We start from the raw sequence: 17,383 nt of genomic DNA, 5'->3' as shown, positions 1-17,383 counted from the left end.
TCCAAGGCCCCTATATCGGCTAGCTATTGCTGTAACAAGTCACTCCAAACTTAGTGGCTTAAAATAGCAAGTATTTATTATTTCACATAAGTCTGGGGGTAGGGCTGAGTGGTCTTGCTGATCTGGGACGGACCTGGCTGACCTTCCCTGGGCTCGCTCATACATCTGTCATAGTTGGTGGGTTGGTTGGGGATGACTGATCTACGATGGCCTCAGCTGGAATACCTTGGCTGTCCTCTGCATGTCTCCGGCATCCTTCCAGCAGTGCCGGCCTGCAGTGGCAGAGTTCCAAGTGAGGAGTCAAAGACAGGCAGTCTTTTTCACACCCTGCACCTCTGCTTGCATCACGTTTACCATCGTCCCATCAGCCAAAGCAAGTCACGTGGCCAGACCCAGAGTTAGAGTGGAAAGGCACTACAAAGTGGCAGGGCAGAGTCATTAAGTGGGGGCTTTTCATGCAGTCCATTTATCACAGCCCCTATCTTGCTTATTTGTTTGCAACAACTGTGACAACAGTAATAACAGTAGCTAACATTGTTGGGAACTTACACAGGCTATCTGCTAAGAGCTTTGCAGACATTTAATCCTCACAACAACTCTATATGGTCAACTCTAAACTCGGAAAGGCTGTCTTGCTCAAAGTCCTGCAGTTAGATGGCAGAACTGGGATTCGAAAGCACATCCTTATGACTCTGAAGTCTAAGCTCAAACCCACTCTCTTCTATGTCTCTGCCTTTCTATCTTCAAGTCCTGCCTTTTCTTCATATTTTATTTGCTCAACCAACTGATTGAGTACCTAGCATGTGTCTGGCACTATACTAAGCACAGAGGATATAAAGATGACTTAAACCTAATGTCTGCCTATCGCTTGGGGCTTCCTTGGTGGTCCAGTGGGTAAGACTCCACACTCCCAATGCAGGGGGCCCAGGTTCGATCCCTGGTCGGGGAACTACATCCCACATGCATGCCGCAACCAAGAGCCCACATGCTGCAACTAAGAGCCCGCCTGCTGCAACTAAAGAGCCCACATGCTGCAACGAAGATCCCGTGTGCTGCAACTAAGACCTGACACAGGCAAAATAAATACATTTTAAAAAATAAAAACAAAACCTATAGCTTGATGGGGGAGACAGATAGGAAGATTAATTTTTAACACAGAGCACTTTTTTTAGATATTAAATAGCTCTGAAGATATTTCTTAATAAGTTTTCCTGGGGGACTTCCCTGGTGGTCCAGTGGTTAAGACCCCACGCTTCCACTGCAGGGGACGCAGGTTTGATCCCTGGTCAGGGAACTAAGATCCCACATGCCACACATCGTGGCCAAAAAAAAAGAAAGGTTTTCCTCATTTCCAGCTTCTACTCTGAGACTCTGATGCTCCAGTGCTTAGCCCTTCTATTTCCCTGTTTGCCGTCTTCTTCCTTCTCATCCTGTCTTTTTGTCTCAATCTCCTGTCTCTATTCCTTTCTTTGCCTCCATTTCTCCCCCACCGCCCCGGCCACTATGTCTCTCTCCTCTCCCATCCTTCCTCTCTCCTTGTTACAATGTTGTCAACCCAAACATGCTCACTGATTTCTGGCTTTAGCCCTTCAGCTGCAGGTCTGGTCGTCCTTGCCCCCTGCCACTTACCCCCAGCTTGCCCCTCACCTCCCAGCTCTCTCACACACTCAGACATTCAGGTTCCCAAGCACAAACAGCCCAGAGGTATGACTACTTTCCCAAGACAACACATGGGGATTCAGCCATCAGTCCACAGACATTTATCAGGTATCTGATTTAATTTTCTAATAGTGTCTCAATTTAGGTCAAAGTAGTCCTGCCTGAAATGTTTCTGTGGGGAGAGTGTTTTCCTTAAGGCCATCAGAGCCATTAGGATATACGCTTACATCACTGCAGCTCTCACCATAGGGACTTCTATAGAATCTGGCTTCTCTGTACCCCTCTCACATACCCTGTGATAAGGAGAAGCAGGCATGGGAGGGCAGTGCAGTAACTGACCTAGCTGGATACTGCAGCCACACTTGCAGCTCTCTGCCCTTTGGGCTGGTTTCCTTCTCTATGGCCTGGGAGGGGTGCCAAGATCAGGGCTGAAGTGCAGGATCGGTGGTGACCCAAGCTTCCTTTTTTTTTTTTTTTTTTTTGCCACGCCGCACAGCATGTGGGATCTTAGTTCCCTGACCAGGGATCGAACCCGTGCCCCTGCGTTGGAAGCGCAGAGACTTAACCACTGGACAGCCAGGGAAGTCAAGACCCAAGCTTCCTGTGTGCTCTTTCTAGATTATGCATGTTCTGGTTGAGGTCAGGGGTTTCTGAGAGGGGAAGAAAGAAGACATGGTGGGTGTTCATGGCTTATCCCCTGCCCTGTCGTTCATCTACTACTGCTTGCTTCCTGATCTTCAGACTGTGCTTCAGGACCCGGCTCCCCGTGTGGACTGTGGGCAAAACCTTAGAATGGCAGGTCCCCAGCCAGAGGCCTTCCCTGCAGCTCAGTCTCCCAGCCAAGGCTGAGAGCCAAATAAGAATCACCCACACTTGATTTGTAGTTTGGTGGACATGGAGAGACCGCTCACATCAGGCTTCATTTGCAGAGTGATCTCTGTATGTCCTTCCCTTCTCAGTCAATTTCTCAGGCTGCTGGAGAGATGCCAAATTCCCGTCTGGGGGGCTGGACTTACACTGAGCCTTATGTGAGGAACTGTTGAAAGCAGTCACCTCTCAGATTCAGGAAGATTCCCCCCTCCTTGGGGGAGATCCTGATGTCATAAAGATGGTGCTCAGGGCCAACCCAAAATTTGAAGGAGAATGTGATCCTGACCCATGGGCACAGAGCTTTACAAATTTTTTAACCCTCCTGACCATGCTGAGAGCCAGGTATTATTCCTGTTTGTGAGATAAGGAAGCGGAAACTCAGAAAGATTAAGTAACTATCCAGATATCACACATCTATAAATTGATCCCACATTGTCTGAATTCGAATGTACGAGGTGGCTTATTGGGCCAGGTGTATTTCCTTTCTACTCAAACTAGACTGTAAATCAGATTTGGGACTTCCCTGGTGGTGCAGTGGTTAAGAATCCGCCTGCCAACACAGGACACATGGGTTTGAGCCCTGGTCCTGGAAGATCCCACATGCCGCGGAGCAACTAAGCCCATGCACCACAACTACTAAGCCTGTGCTCTAGAGCCCATGAGCCACAACTACTAAGCCCGCATGCCACAACTACTGAAGCCCACGTGCCTAGAGCCCGTGCTCCCCAACAAGAGAAGCCACCACAATGAGAAACCCACGCACCGCAACAAAGAGTAGCCCCTGCTCGCTGTAACTAAAGAAAGCCCGCGTGCAGGAACGAAGACCCAATGCAGCCAAAAATAAATAAGTAAAATAAATAAATTGAAAAAAAAAGAAAAACAAGAATCGCCTGCCCATGCACAAGACATGGGTTTGCTCCCTGGTCCGGTAAGATCCCACATGCCATGGAGCAACTAAGCCCGTGCACCACAACTACTGAAGCCCACGCACCCTAGAGCCTGCATGCTGCAACTACTGAGCCCGCGCCTAGAGCCCATGCTCTAGGCGCAACAAGAGAAGCAACAGCAATGAGAAGCCCGAGCACTGCAACCAAGAGTAGCCCCCGCTCGCCACAACTAGAGAAAGCCCGCATGCAGCAATGAAGACCCAATGCAGCCAAAAATAAATAAAATTAAAAATGATAATAATAAATCGGATCTGTGTTTTTTATGCCCTGTACCATGTGCCCCACCACGCCTATCAAAGTGCCTTACATTAAAAAAAATAAAATCTATTAAGTTAATGAATGATTGAATGAATGCATCACCACATCCAGGTGGGGCGAAGAGGAGATCCCTTTACATCTGGAAAGAGTAGAAAGTCTGAGAGTGAAGGGAATTTAAATGTTTTCTGTTCTGAGGCTTCTCTTGTAAGAGGGCACGTGTCCCTTTTAGGGGGTTAGTTTGTTGAAAACGATAAACATTTATTTAGCTCATGAGTCACTGAGTCTGTGAGTTCCTGGCAGGTTTAGGGTGGCCTTGATTATGTGTCTGCTGGACTCAGCTGGGGGGTTAGCTGGAAGGTCTGATGAGGTTTGGCTTTGGGTTTGTACAGGCTCTTCCATGTGGCTGGGACCTTGGCTGAAATGAATCAGCTCACCGGCTCTGCTCCATTTGGTCTCTCATTTTCCAGGAGGCTAGTCTGGTCTTATTCAAATGGAGGTTGCAGGGGTCTAAGAAAGTGGGCAGAAACACACAAGGCCTCTTGAGTCTGAAGCTAGGAAGTAATATAACATCACTTCTGCCTCATTCTATTGACCAAAATAAATCATCAGGCCAGCTTAGATTCAAAGCGTCAGGGAAATGTGTCCACATTTTTTTTTTTTTTTTTGGCTGTACCGCACAGCTTGCAGGATTTTAGTTCCCTGACCAGGGATTGAACCCAGGCCTTCAGCAGTGAAAGCGCAGAGTCCTAACCACTGGACCGCCAGGGAATTCCAGAAACGTGTCCACTCTTAAGACCTGCAGAGTCATTTTGCAAAAGGCATGCATATAAGGAGGCATGAATAACTGTGGCCATTTTTCTAATCTACCATAGTGGTCTTATGCATATGTAGAGAAAGTCAGTAACTTTCCCCAACAGCTTGCTACTCTGAGATTTTCCTTAAAGAATCAAGACCTTTTTGTCTGTATCATTATAATATTAAAAACAACTTATTACATGGAATGTGATGTTGCTTGCGTGTAATTTTACCCTTCCTTTTCTGCTATCTCTGTGGCTGGCATACTTAACCCCCAGCTCCTCCACCCACAGGGGTCCCTTTTGAGGAAGACAGAGGGCCATACACTCATAAACACACACATCTAAGACGCCCACCTCCTCGTCCTGCCCTGCAGTCCCACTCTGGGATAGGCAAAGTTCCAGTGATCTGCTTCCCATCCCCAGTGACACAATGCTCTGCTGGTGGATTTAGTCGAGGGTGTTCAGAGAAAGAATCTTCGAGTGGGATTAGGGTTGCATTGCAGTTAGTCCTTGCTGCCACATGGTGTCACTGTTGAAACTTTGTCCCGTGTAGCCTCTTGGACACATAATCTGTTCCAGATTCTTAAACAGCTACTGCAGGGATTTAAACTTTGATTCCAGAGTTAACAATTTACACTCATTCAGCCACTGTTTTCAAAAGTTCAATACCTTTAGGTTCTACCTGGATTCCAGAAGACTTCCCGACCTGAGCCACATGCTGTGTCAGAATCCCCCTGGTCCCTAAAAACCCTTAGGGCTGGGATTAAGAATAACTGTAAAAACTACCTAATATGCATTACGCATTTACCAAACTGAGACATTTTCATGGCGTACATAATTTCATTTAAGAGAAGATCACACCTTACGAAAAAGATATGCTACCGAAGACGCTGGATAATTCAAGACTCATATAATTTGACACTATATTTCCCAGAAGAGTAATTATAAAAGGTAGGGAAAGGAATCTTCAACTACTGTAGAATATGTTTGCCTTTGTGCTATTTTTTATTTACTGAACACTAAAAGTCTCACGTTTCACAGAGTAGGCGCTCCTAAACTAACTTCATGGCATGTTATGACAGTTACTTGGGCTTTTTCATAATGTTTTATCATATCTAACTTCCATTACAAAGTTATTGATTTTGGAGAGCGTTTTTTGGCGCTAACGCCACCGCTTAATGAACTCTAAGATAACATCATTCTAGTATACAGAAAATATTTTATTTATTTATTTATTTTAATTTTTTTTTTTTTTTTTTTTTTTTTTTTTTTGCGGTACGCGGGCCTCTCACTGTTGTGGCCTCTCCCGTTGCGGAGCACAGGCTCCGGACGCGCAGGCTCAGCGGCCATGGCTCACGGGCCCAGCTGTTCTGCGGCATGTGGAATCTTCCCGGACCGGAGCACGAACCCGTGTCCCCTGCTTCAGCAGGTGGACTCTCAACCACTGCGCCACCAGGGAAGCCCTAGGACACCTCTTGCATCCTGACCTGCTTTGGCTACCAGGGACCTCAGGAAGGGGCGTGGTCATATCTGTTATTTCCTCCCTCAGGACATGGCTGCCTACCAGTCAAGTGACTTCTTCAAACTGAAAGTCCCCTTCAAGTGAACCCAACAAAAATCTAGCATTTGATGTATTCTTCTCATTGCATATTTAACCATGTCTTGACTAGCAACTTAGCACACATGCACACTCATATAGGTGTGTGTAAGTACACACAAACGTACATACGTGCACATGCATGCATACGCTGATACCAGAGTCCCAAATATACACATATATCTGCATCCACACCCACGTACAGAAGCACATGCACACCAGCCGCTGGAAGACTGTGCCAGAGTTTCAGGGCAAACTTTACACCCAGCGCCAGCCCTGAGCCCTGAGGAGGGCCTCCCAAGCAGGAGGAGCAGGGAACACTCCCCCAGGGGAAGGATCTCAGGGCCAGTTGGCACTAATTACAAGCCGTGGAATACGCTCGCTCATCCATCATCCCCGAGTGACAGGCTGCCCGCCCAGCCCCCTCCCCCATTCCATTCCATTTCTCCTTGAGTGACCGGGAGATCGGCTGTACAGAGTTAAGGGCACACTCTGGCTCAGCTGTTGGCCTTCTGTTCTTCCCTCTCCACACTCCAGGGGCTCTTGTGAAGCTCCCCACTCCTCTCCCTCGCTTAAGCCCCTTTCACTCGGGCTTTTATCATGTGCCCCACCCTGGGCTTCATTTTCAGTATTTCACTGAAACTTAGCAGTAATCCTGTGACTTGGTATTGTTTTGCCAGATTTGCAAATGAGGAAAAGCAGCCTCTCAGAAATGATTTGCTCAGGGTCACCCAGCTGGGCAGGCTAGCAGTGCTATTCAAACCAGATTCTGCCATTTGCACAGGATCCCAGCGCATCTCCTACCCTACCCCACCTCCATGTGGTGACTCCCCCAGCTCACCGTCTCAGGTTTGAAGAGCCTGCTTATTGCTGAGTGTTTCCTCTTGGAAACCCCACGAGCACTTCTTCCTCGTCTTCTGTCCTAAATCAACGAAACAGCCAGAGTCTGAAGGAGTCCCACAGTGGGAGACCAAATACCAGTCCCACGGGCCAAGGGTCAGGGGCTGAGCAGAAAATGCATGGCAACAGCCAGGTGGGTGAGACGGGCGAGCAAGGTTCTGGAGGATGGCCTCACCGTGGACACAAGGTGCCTGACTGGTGGCCAGCTCCAGGGTACAGCGTCAGAGCCAACTCCCCTTCTGCTGCCACAGCCAGACTGTCAGCCCTGTATACCCAACCCCTGCTCATCAAGCTGTGCTTCGTGGGGACTGGGTGTCCTGGGGGTGCCTCTGGGCCCCTTCAGAGGGTGAGGCCAGGGCAGTGTGCGCCTCATTAGAAAAATCTGCTCCCCTGATGAAATAGTTTTGAAAACCTCCTGGAAGGCAGTGACTATGTCTTTTCGTCATTATCCTCAGCTTCAAGCATGGAGCCTGGCTCCTACCGAGTTGGCCCTCAGTACATATTGGCTAAATCAAAACAAAAGAAAACAATGCCTTTCTGAACCCTGTCCACTTATTTAAATGCTGTCATTCTTCTAAGTCCAGTGCAAACCACATCCTCCCCTCCCCACCAGTAGTGTTCTCTACTTTTCCCAGCCAATGTCACCATGTTCATGAGTGTTTGCCTTCTCACTCCAGCTACTCGGAAGCTCTTTGGGAAGCTGATTCAGTCCATGCTTCTCTGATACCATCTATGCCTATAAATGCGTAACAAATGCTTTTGATTCAAAGTGTGCAACATCCATATTTGGGTAAAGATTTCCTTTTATAATGATGACATTGATGTTATTCTTATTTTCTGTGTCTCCTAACGAAACCACTGGAGGAAGGAATACCAAGGCGCAGCTTCTCATAGTTACTATCAGCTAGGGTTTTGCCTGATAAGTTACTTCTCAATGAGAGAACCACACATTTGTGTTAGATGGTCTTTCTTCCTTACTGCTGCTCGAGGCCTTTGATCCTTGGGGTCAAGATTTAGGATTCAGGGGTGGATGGCTTCAGTCAGAACTGGACAATGGTTCTGCACCTTGCCTGTAAGTAAACATCTGGAGTCTAGAATTTTAGTGGCTCTAGGATTCAACAATGTGACAGCCCTGCAGCTCCTCTTATCTATTCAAATAGGCCGCCTAAAGAGAATCTGTACTCTGTAAACGTCCTGAGGCACCTTGTCCCTTTCCCTCTAATTGACATGCAGTATCTATAAAACTCCCAGATTCATCCACCTTGTTTCCACCTAAGTTGTTTAACCTAACAATTATTTACACACAGGAAAAGAAAAAAACAAACAAACCATGAAGCTCCCCACCAAAGGATAATGAAAGAAAGAAGAGAACTAGTCTCTGATACTAAGTAGTCTCATAAGAAGCACCATTCTTGCAGCATTAGCCACAATAGCTCAGAGATGGAAGCAACCTAAACATCCACTGGATGAAGAATATGTGGATCGGACTTCCCTGGTGGCTCAGTGGATAAGAATCCGCCTTCCAATGCAGGGGACATGGGTTTGAGCCCTGGTCCGGGAAAATCCCACATGCCGCAGAACGACTAAGCCCATGCACCACAACTACTGAGCCTGTGCTCTACAGCTCGCGAGCCACAACTCCTGAGCCCGCGTGCCTAGAGCCCGTGCCCTGCAACGAGAGAAGCCACTGCAATGAGAAGCCCTTGCACCGCAACGAAGAGTAGCCCCCGCTCACCACATCTAGAGAAAGCCGGTGCGCAGCAACGAAGACCCAAATGCAGCCAAAAAAAAAAAAAGAATATGTGGATAAAGAAAATATGGCATGTCCATACAAAGGAATACGATTCAGTTTAAAAAAAGGAAGGAAATCCTGCCACATGCTACAACATGGATGAACCTTGAGGACATTATGCTAAGTGAAATAAGCCAGTCCCAAAAGACAAATGATGTACAGGTCTACTGACGTGAGGCATCTAACGTAGTGGGACTCTTAGAGAGTAGAATGGTGGCTGCCAGGGTTGGAGGGAGAGGGAACAGGGGCCTTGCTGCTCAACACGTGCAGTGTTTCAGTTTTGCAGGATGAAAAAGTCTTAGAAATCTGTCGCACGACAATGTGCATATAGTTACCGCTTCTGTGCTGTACACGACAAATGGTTAAAAGGGTAAATTGTATAGGTTTTTTTACCGCAATTTTTTTAAAAAGCACCATTCATGGGCAGCAAGTCTGTCCCAGGGATTTCCCAGGAAATCCCACCATAACTTTACACAATGGTCATTGTTTTCTTCACTTCAGAAAGGGAAGAAAGGAGAGGTCCAGAGACATACTTGAACCTGTGGCTATCTGACTCCAGCAGCTATGCTTTCTCACCACTGCACAGACCCCTCCACTCTCACGTGGGATTGGGCTGGTGACCACCGCGCCACAGATGAGAGCAGTGAGTGGGGTTGTGAGTAGAGAGAAGTTTCTCTGGTTTTGTAAGACTTTCCAGGTCAAACCACCTCTCCCAACGTGTTAACAGTCTCCCCCAATATGTTCCCCACTTCTTCCTTTGTAATAGAGCCCCTGAGTTTTAGCTGGTTACCTGGAGGAAATAAAGATTTCCTCCCCTGAAATTAGCTGTGGCCATGTGACTAAGTTCTGGCTAATGGGATGTAAGGAGAAGAATCATAGGTAACTTCTGGAAAGTCTCTTTATTTATTATTATTATTTTTTAATTTATTTTTGGCCATGCCGTGCGGCATATGAGATCTTAGTTCCCTGACCAGGGATTGAACCCGTGCCCCCTGCAGTGGAAGCTCGGAGTTTTAACCACTGGATGGGCCACCAGGGAAGTCCCTGGAAAGTCTCTAAAAGAGGGGCACACCCACGCATTCATTGTAGGAAACTTATAAAAAGTGGACAAAAAAATGATAATGGTCCAAAAATAAATATTCTTAATAATTTAACGTAAAAAAAGAAAAAAAAGAGGGGCACACCCTTCTTCAGTCCTTCTTCCTGCCTTCTATTGGCTGGAATAAAACACGATGGCTGGAGCTTCAGTGGCCATAATGGGTCATGAGGTAGAAACTAATATTAACTGATAACTCCAACCATAGCACGTTGATACCATCATGTGAGGCCCTTGCACACAATGAGGGCATCTGATTTATCGATGCTGCATATGTTACGTATGAGAGAAATCTGAAGTCATCCCATTGATCCTGACAGGTCTAGTAGGATCTAGATCCTTCAGTGCTTATGGTTGGATGAAATCACAAGATCCATGTGCCCACAAAGAAATGATAGAGGTTCTGAGGACAAACATTTGTAAGTTAGAAGCCGAAATCATTGACTTCTCCCGTTTTCCCATTCATTCATTCATTCAACAAGTAGAAGTTGAGAGCCCACTATGTGCTAGGCACTGTTGTAGCCCTGGAAACATAATGTCAAACAAGACAGACAGAGTCCTTGTCCCCGGAGATCATGCACTTTTATGGACTGATAATATCTTCCTTCTACTTCCCACCGTGTGGTATGAAATGTCCCATGTAGTGGGAGGTGGGGGCGGGGGTGACTGGAACGTGGGAGGAATTTTGAAATGTGGCCAAAGGGGAGCAATTTTCTCTCACCCCAGATTTCCTGAGAAAGTCCATTTTGGTGCCACAGAGGAGACATTCCTATGTCTTGTTCCGGCTTGTGCTGGGGGTGGGGATTGAGTCAGAGCTACAATATGAGATCAATAAACTCACCTAAGAATCCACCACCCGAACCAGTTCTTTAAGTTTCTCCAGGGTCCGGACTCCCTGGTGGCGCAGTGGCTAAGAATCCTCCTGCCAATGCAGGGGACATGGGTTCGAGCCCTGGTCTGGGAAGATCCCACATGCCGCAGAGCAACTAAGCCCGTGTGCCACAACTCCTGAACCCGCGTGCCTAGAGCCTGTGCTCCGCAACAAGAGAAACCACCGCAATGAGAAGCCCACGCACCGCAACGAAGAGTAGCCCCTGCTCGCCGCAACTAGAGAAAGCCCGCGCGCAGCAACAAAGACCCAATGCAGCCAAAAAATAAAAACTAAATTAAATTAAAAATTTTTTTTTAAAAAGTCTCTCCAGGGTCCCAAAGGGCTCCAGCTACCAAAAATGATTCCTGGCATTAGTACTGGCAAATGTGGTGAGAAGTTCACCAGTGGGGAGGTTTTCTAAACCAAAATCACGGCACAAGATCTGAGAAGTTCCCATCCCTGTGGGGTCCACTAAAACTGAAAACTTTTGAAATCAGAACTCTCCCCAAATATAGATCTGGAGCCTGTGGCATTGTATCATACTAGCTAGGCCCATCACCCTAAAATCCTTTTGCTGTTAGAAATTAATAAATCTTAAATTAATAGTTTGCAACACTATTCACAATAGTCAAGATGTGGAAACAACTGTCCATCGACAATGAACGGATAAAGAAAATGTGGTAAAGGCGTACATGGAATATTATTCAGCCTTAAAAGAGAAGAAAATTCTGCAATATGTGAAAACATGGGTGAACCTTGAAGCTATTATGCTAAATGAAATAAGCCCATCTCAGAAAGACAAGTACTGCATGATTCCACTTACATGAGGTTTCCAAAATAGTCAAACTCTTAGAATCAAAGAATGGAACGGTGATTGCCAAGAGCTGGATGGAGAGAGAAATGGAAAATTCCTAATCAACCAGCATAAAGTTTCAATTAGCAAGATGAATAAATCCTAGAGATCTGCTGTACACCCTTGTACCTATTGTCAATAATACTGTATTGTACCCTTAAAAATCTGTTAAGAGAGTAGATCTCATGTTAAGTGTTTGTTAAGTATTCTCACCAAAATAAGATAAATTAAAAAAAAACCCTAGCAGTGAACTAACAATTGATCCTGCACTAATCTAGGCATTCTGATTGTTGCTCCTGAGAAATTTTCGTTCCATCTGGGGAGACATAACAAGGAAAAATAAAAAAGCACAATCTCTGCTCTAAGGGAGGCTCTTGGCCTGGTGGGGAATCGGACATAAACTAACCATAACTGCACGAGGCAGAAGGTGCAGCTAGAAAGGCAGGTAGAGTTCAGTTTGGAAGGCATCGAATGCCATGCGAAGAAGTTTGGAATGTAGTCTCTGTATGAAGGTCTCACCCGAGTTGATGAGAGGCTATGTCATCAAGATATTTAGGAATATCTAAATATTCTATTTAGGAATATCTAAATATTCTATAGAGCCCACGTTGCAGACGCCAGAGGCATCACGGGATCCTCTTGAAATGTACACCAAAACACAAAATACAGATTTTTCCAGAAAGAGTTACCTTACCCATAGATTTCATCAGCTTTTTAAAAAAAGGGTCCAGATGGGCTTCCCTGGTGGCGCAGTGGTTGAGAGTTCGCCTGCCGATGCAGGGGACGCGGGTTCGTGCCCCGGTCCGGGAAGATCCCACATGCCGCGGAGCGGCTGGGCCCATGAGCCATGGCCGCTGAGCCTGTGCGTCCGGAACCTGTGCTCCGCAACGGGAGAGGCCACAACAGTGAGAGGCCCGCGTACCGCAAAAAAAAAAAATAAAATAAAAAATAAAAAAAGGGTCCAGAGACTTCGCTGGCGGTTCAGTCGTTAAGACTCTCCGTGCTTCCCCTGCAAGGGGCACAGGTCTGATCCCTGGTCGGGGAACTAGGATCCTGCAACTCCACGCAATGAGGCCAAAAAAATTTTTAATAAAAAAAATAAAGGGTCCATAACGCAATAAAGGTTAGAAAGCATTGTCTAAGCACCAGGGAGCCATCACAGTTTGGGGCAGATGATCTGAAGTCTGTGTTGTGGACTCACACTCTGATGGAGTGGAGATTGGAAAGAAAGTTTTTCAGAAGATGATCCAAAACCCCAAGGTGGATATTGAGCTGACAGGGGAATGGAGAAAACAGGGCATGTCTGAGAGGTAGAATGCACAGGATTTAGGGCAATTCTGGATGAAGGCGGCAGAGGGAAAGGAAGGTAAAGATTAGAATTTTGATTGGAATTCTAAGGAGAAAGACGTCAAAGAAATTATGACTGACTTCCAAATGACACAATTTCTTCTAGTCTGCCTTAGAGACAGAAGGAATATTTTCACAAAACCAGTCCGGGGTGCCTTCCAAAGGGCAAGGTCACCAGGCAGTTTGCCAGAATTTCACTTTGTCTATGGTATGTTTTGATATGAGGGTCAGATACAGTATTCTCATCCTCTGAATCGTGTGATTCACATCCAGAAATTCTGTAAGATTCTAATGACTTGGAGGAAAACCTAGTTACTTGTTTAGCTGTATAGTTAAGATTGTATTTCATTGGGTCACCTTAGAGCCTCCCCCATCTTTGCGAAGGAAAAAGGTATCTCCTACGGTTCTATAGAGCCCATGTTGCGTGGGCTATTCCAACCTCCACAGCAAGTAAGGAAGGGCAAAAATGACTTCAAGGTTTTCACCCCAAGCAATTGTGTTATGCTTTTAAACTGCAAAATAGAATCAAGGAAGAGAAGCAGGTTTGTGGGGAAGTTGAAGGTAAGATCATTAAATTGGGTTTGGGCAAACTGAATCCGAGGTATTTCTGAGACATTTTATCCATTAGGAACCTTTTGGTTGTGGGTGGCAGAATCCATCTGAAACCGATGTGAGTAGAAGGAATGTCCGGGCTTACATAACTGAAAACTCGAGAGGTTCTGCTGTAGGCATGGCTGTATCAGGTTCTCACATGATGTTATCAGGCATCTGTCTCTCCCCATCTCTTGCCTTCTTGTTCCTTATTATGTTTCCAGTTTAGGCAGATTCTCCTCTCCACGAGGCAGTGGTTATGACCAACAGCAGTTTCAAGCTTACCCTCTTCTGCCAGCAAAACTATGCCAGCAATTCCACTCTCTCCAAAGTTCTGGCAAACATCTCAGGTCTAATTCTTTTTTTTTTTTTTTTAACGCGTGCATGTTTTTGGTTTTTTTTTTTAATTAATATTAATTAATTAGGCTGTGTTGGGTCTTCATTGCTGCACACAGGCTTTCTCTAGTTGCGGCGAGCGGGGACTACCCTTCGTTGTGGTGCGTGGGCTTCTCACTGCGGTGGCTTCTTTTGTTGCAGAGCAAGGCTCTAGGTGTGCGGGCTTCAGTAGTTGTGGCTCGTGGGCTCAGTAGTTGTGGCTCACGGGCTCTAGAGTGCAGGCTTAGTAGTTGTGGCGCACAAGCTTAGTTGCTCCGCGGCATGTGGGATCTTCCTGGACCAGGGCTCGAACCTGTGTCCCCTGTATTGGCAGGCAGATTCTTAACCACTGAGCCACCAGGGAAGCCCCTCAGGTCTAATTCTGATTGACTTTGATCAGATACCTATCCTTGAATCAATTATTGTTGTTTAATTGGCTCAGTCTTCTGTGGTTGACAGCCTCAATTATGTCCCCCAGTGATCTTGCTTCCTAGATTCATACTCTTGTTTTATCTTCTCCTCTTGAGTAACTTACTTCTAACCAACAGAATATGGCAATGTTGAGGGGTTGTCACTTCTGTGATTAGGTTACAAAGACTTTGACTTCCATCTTGCTAGCAGACTCTCTCTTGCTGGCTTTGCTGATGCAAGCTGCCATGTTGGAGACACCCACATTGCAAGGAACTGAGGGTGGCCAACAGCCACCAAGGAACCGAGACCCTCAGTCCAACAGCACTTGAGGAACTGAATCCTGCCAGCAACTCTGAAAGTTAACGTGGAAGCAACTCCTTCCCCTTTGAGCCTTCAGATGAGACCCCGGCCCTGATACTTTGACTGCAGCCTCATGAGAGACCATGATCAGAGGACCCAACCAAACCCTGCCCAGATTCCTGACCCACAGAAACTGTGAGAAAATAAATGTGTGTTGTCTTAAGCCACTAAATTTTGGACTAATTTGTTATACAGCCATAGACCTAATACACGTGGTTGTGGGACTGCCCCTGAAGGGGTAGGTGAGGTCAGCCTCGTGTGAACCATGCGGAATGAAAGTAGAGAACAGCTGTCTCCCCGGAGGAAAGCTAAGGTGTAGTTACTAGAAGCAGGATGGAATTCAGGCAGGCAAAAGCACCTGATACCTAGAGCGAGCTAGTAAATATACTAAGCTTTACCAGCCGGAGGGTGGTCTCTGTGGTGACCCCTCAACTCTGCCATTGTAGTGTGAAAGCAGCCATAGGCAATGTGTCACCAAGTGAGCAGGGCTGTGTTTCAATGGACCTTATTTACCAAAAAAAAAAAAAAAAAAAAAAGCCACAGACACCAAAAACACAAAAAAAACCCCCAACAGGCAAAGGGCAAGATTTCATCCGTGGGCTATAGTTGGCTGAACCTTGCTCTAGGCTCATGGAAGGGGATTGGAGATGCAATAAATGGGGCAACTGATGAAGCAAGGATAGCATCCAGACCTCGGGGAAATGGGTTTGCCTCCGAAAGAAGGTTCTTGCATCTATTTGGACACCTGTCGTTCTCTGACTTTCCTCTTTATGTGTCTGCCTTGTAACCCTCAACTACGAGCACCTTGGGGCTAGGAATATTTCCCAGCAATGATTCCAGAGGCTTCCACACAGGAAGCCCTCAGACACATAAGCAGCTGAGAGGAGACACAAAGGCGCCTTATTGTGGAAGAAGGGGAAAGGAGAGAGACACATATGGAAAGGCCTGTGTCACCTCTGAGTTAGGAGCCATGAAGCCAAGTTCCCTCCACTGATGTTTAAGCAGAGAGGCAACTTGTCTCTAATATTAGTTTCAGACTGCGTCCTTCCAAGAGGCAGAGGACTGAGGTAGAAGGTCTTGCTGTCTCACAAGTGGTATACTGGAATCTGGGGAGGACTCCAGAGATTAGGGAGGAGGGCAAAGGGCCACCTCCAGAAAGATCCTGGACATACTGGGGGATGGTGAGGAAGAAAGGGTACTGCAAAGCCCAGGAGCACTCTGGAAGTCCCGAGGGGGGAAGGGGGAGAAAAGAATGTAAGAGGGGCTGGGGCCAAATAGCTCCTGGGTACCTTTTTTTTTTTGGGCCGCACTGTGCATCATCTTAGTTCCCTGACCAGGGATCGAACCCGGCCCCCTGCAGTGGAAGCACGGAGTCTTAACCACTGGACCACCAGGGAAGTCCCTTGGCCTCCATTTTAAACTCCTGAGATGGGATGGGGCTGTACAGAGGTTTAAAAGGTGGTAAGTGAAAAAGGAAGCCTTCTTTATGCAGCTCACACCTGGGCACAGGGAATCCAGAGACTGGAGACTGAGCTGAGAGGGACCAAAGAGAGTCCATCCCCTCGCGGGGAACCAGAGTCCACTCTGCCTTGGGAAGGGTGTTTGTGGAACACAAATGGCGGCCTTCAGACTAAGGTAGAAGCTGCAGAAACCTGAGGGTGGAGGCACTGGGGTAGCTTGATGAATAGGTAGGAGGCATCTCTTGGCAGGGGAAAAGGGTAAGGGCATCTTCAAGAAAAATGATGTCATTGGAGCTGAGCCTAGCCTAGAGGGAAGTGTTCAAGCCCTCCACAACCTTTCTCAGCCTGACTTTCCATCCTTGCTATTCTCCTTCCTATATCCTAGGTTCCCATTGAATTTACAACCCATTCTAAGCACATACCACCATTTCCCCACCTTCCAGCCTTTGTGTTGTTTCCTCTCCTTGCCATTTCCTGGTCTTCCTTCCTCCCATCTTCTTGTCTTTAAATCCTTTCTGGTCTTCAAGTCTTAGATGCTACTTCCTCCAGGAAGCCTTCTTAGATTCCATTCCCAACTGGGAGCAATCCTTCCCTCCTCTGAACTCTTTGTCTGTCACCAGAGAAGTCATTTAGCAATTTTCACCTGTAATAAAGAAGTGCTGAGGACAGAAGCCATTCTCCAGGCAGCTCTGTGCCTTCCCCTTACCCAGCGCACATTACCCAGGCAGACGCCCTCCACAAGTGGGGACTGGACAAGGGTCTGTACAAGCCCAGGCAGGCGCTACAGTCCCTTTTACCAGCTCCTGGGGCTGTTCTGTCTGCTGGGTTAGGGCCCTGTATGCACCAAGCCTGTAGCTACCAGAATCCTGGACACCCTGCACCCCTCCTCCTACAGAAGCCCCAGCTGCTTGCTAATTCTGCTTCCTGCTTTTAACCCAAGGATAAACCCAGGCTCACTCTTCTGTCTCTCGGCTGGCTTTCTCTCCTCATGGTGGGGAATGCCACAATGGGGTCTCTTAAACACATTGATTTAGGAAACAGGCTCTGAGCTACCTATGTTCTTACAACCCAGGAGCTCTGGGTATTCACGTGCTGGTTGGACAGCCTGTCTGCCTCTCCCATGGAGCTGGCTATCCCTTGGTATCAGCCATATTGGCTGATTTCAACCCCAGTTCACTTTTGGCCTGGGCTAGAGAAGT

The 17,383-nt window shown here is 47.0% G+C and overlaps 1 long non-coding RNA gene across 1 annotated transcript; it reads right to left on the bottom strand.

Annotated features, from left to right (window-relative positions):
• Positions 1 to 58: 58 nt before the first annotated feature.
• LOC137230180 (uncharacterized) lies at positions 59 to 16,821 on the bottom strand. The gene is made up of 3 exons (XR_010946027.1): positions 16,621 to 16,821; positions 6,970 to 7,050; positions 59 to 272 (listed from the first exon to the last, which is right to left on the bottom strand). It is a non-coding gene; the product is annotated as an uncharacterized lncRNA (long non-coding RNA).
• Positions 16,822 to 17,383: the final 562 nt, after the last annotated feature.

This window comes from Pseudorca crassidens, chromosome 9 (assembly GCF_039906515.1).
Source record: "Pseudorca crassidens isolate mPseCra1 chromosome 9, mPseCra1.hap1, whole genome shotgun sequence".
NCBI lineage: Eukaryota > Metazoa > Chordata > Mammalia > Artiodactyla > Delphinidae > Pseudorca > Pseudorca crassidens.
Note: the sequence above shows the minus strand (reverse complement) of the source record. Positions and strands in the feature narration are given on the sequence as shown.